The 2384-nt window shown below is 30.5% G+C and overlaps 1 protein-coding gene across 1 annotated transcript in view; it reads right to left on the bottom strand.

The window, feature by feature from the left end:
• The window catches only part of LOC106681699 (beta-alanyl-bioamine nonribosomal peptide synthetase ebony), a gene marked incomplete in the record, with an annotated part of 42594 nt that extends 42030 nt beyond the window's left edge, over positions 1 to 564 (bottom strand). The window contains 1 exon segment of the mRNA XM_014422157.3: positions 439 to 564.
• Between the last annotated feature and the right edge of the window lie 1820 nt (positions 565 to 2384).

Below are 2384 nucleotides of genomic sequence, written 5' to 3'. Positions count from 1 at the left end.
TTTTTTTTATATATATTTTTTTAATGATCTATTCATCATTTAGGTTATAATTTTTGACTTAATCCGTATAATATACATCAAATTTCTTAATCCTTGAATTCTATTAATAAACTCAATGGTACTTTTTTGAAATTTGTTTTTGTTTGGAAGATTTCGTCCTTTAATATTTCAAATGACCTTGCGTCATCAAAATTATCTGTCATCAATTTTAATAATGTTCGAACATGAGTTACATTGTTAGCAAGTAAAATATTTCTAGCAGATCCAGAGAGTTTAGATTTAATTTTTTTAATTTTAAATTTTTAAGCTTGCCAGTTCATTTGGATTACCATCAAATGGCGGTTTGTGGTCATTATCCACACGTGAAATTTTATAGCTGATAGTCATTGTTATGTTTATATTTAATTTAGCAGGTTTAATAATTTTAGAACTACTCACTCTCTGAAAAGACTGATCTAGATTTGAGCACTGTTGAATGATCTTCCAGGGGTCGTTCACGAATAAAGATATAAGGTCTCCTGAAGTGAAGAATCTCTGGGTCAACTGTACACGGTTGTAGTGATTCTCTTCAGTTTCGTGGTTCTGAGTGGGGGCGCCAGTTACGTAATTAATTTTTGAAAGTCACTTATTTATAAAGGATTTATTTTTAATGTTTCACACATAAATATGCAATTAATAAAACAGAATAATAATTAATGAGCAAGAACAAGACGCGAAGATGGCTGCTGCTCGCTGGCAGTATGAGTCATATATCCTAGTGAGAAACATGTTGCATTAACTTCAATTAAACAATAAACCTATTTAAATAATAGGAAAAATTATTAAAAAAGTTCACATTTTGTAAAAATTAAAATTTATATATTCATATTAACAACTGTATTAAAAAATATATACGTCAACTAAATTTGATGTTAGTTTTACAATGACATGATACAGACATGTGGGGAATCTAGCCGTTGATAGAGCTTCAATAACATTTCTAGAGGAGAAGATCTCGAGGCCATCTTCTTTTCAGACGCCTAGGAGGATCATGGAGATGCCAGGTTAGAACAAGTGGGTTTAGGTGGTTAGAAAGTTTATCCTTGAAGGATTGGTATTTATTTCTGGCCAAATCGGCAACCTATGGAACATTAGGTTCTTATGGATGATTTGATGTGTGACGAAGTAAGGAGCATTAAGATTCACGGAAGATTTTTGATTGTAAGGAGAGGAATTCGATGGTTTAGTGGAGCCCCAAAGCTCAACTCCGTATGTCCAGATAGGCCTTATTATTGACAAGTAGCTTAGTCTTTTGTAATGTGTTGAAAGTTTAGACCGTTTGTCTAGTAAATGTTGTAATAGTCGGAAGCGACGAGCAGTTTCCTGTCTTTTCAGTCTCGTATAAGGATCCCAAGTCATTATTCATGGATTTAAGCATTATTTAAAGTTAATTTATTCTGATGATATAAAACCTTTAATTTATTTATTAAATGCGTTATTTAACATTGCCCACGCCAACCTTCAGAATTAAATCATAATATTAATTAGCGTATGAAACAAATAAGGCTGTATTAGTAGTCAGGCAAATAGAAGAAAATTTCACTAAGCTTTTGAGCCTTTAAGTGGGAGTGGGTAGCTGATTGGTAAAGCACTGGTCTATAATTCCAAGGACCCGGTTTCGACTCTGACTGTGCCAGATAATTATTATCTGTTACCTGCAGCCTTCAGGTATAGAACGGACACAACAAGATAGGTATTCCACCGTAACCTTAAAATACCACCGGTAGAAAAAGGTAATACTCAATTTGATTTATATAACCATACGTAATGCAACTATTAATTTAATGTTTTTTATTCTGTTTTAGAGGGATCGAAAAAAAAAAAAAAATAAAGCCATTCTATTTATTTAATATTATTCTATCTATTCGACGATACTAAGTTATAAATGAAAACATGATTAAAAAAAAATACAATAAAGTAAAACTGCCAAATAAAAAAAAAAATTATCTACAAGAAAAAGATAAATCTTCAAAACTTTATTAATTGATAAATATTACAATCTGCCACAAAGTTGCTGGGCCATAAGGAATAGTGATGCCTGATCACATTCATACTAAAATAAGAATAAAAATAAATAAATAAAGGAAAAAAAAGTACATAAAAATAGATAAAATCTATCTCTAAATCAATAAAAACAAAAAAATAAATAAATAAAATGAACATAATCAAACTATGTACATAAAAAAAAATTAAATAATAATAAAAAAAATAAATAAATAAAAGAAAAAATTATCACTAGTCGCATTTACACTCGTATACACAATATTTACACTATCGACCTGAGGATCCCTGAGCCCAGTCTATCTCCCTCGTGTGAGTGGTAAAGTAGAGCTCTTGAGATCCCA

Source organism: Halyomorpha halys, unplaced genomic scaffold (assembly GCF_000696795.3).
Source record: "Halyomorpha halys isolate HHAL.00 unplaced genomic scaffold, Hhal_1.1 Scaffold360.1, whole genome shotgun sequence".
Classification (NCBI taxonomy): Eukaryota; Metazoa; Arthropoda; class Insecta; order Hemiptera; family Pentatomidae; genus Halyomorpha; species Halyomorpha halys.
Note: the sequence above shows the minus strand (reverse complement) of the source record. Positions and strands in the feature narration are given on the sequence as shown.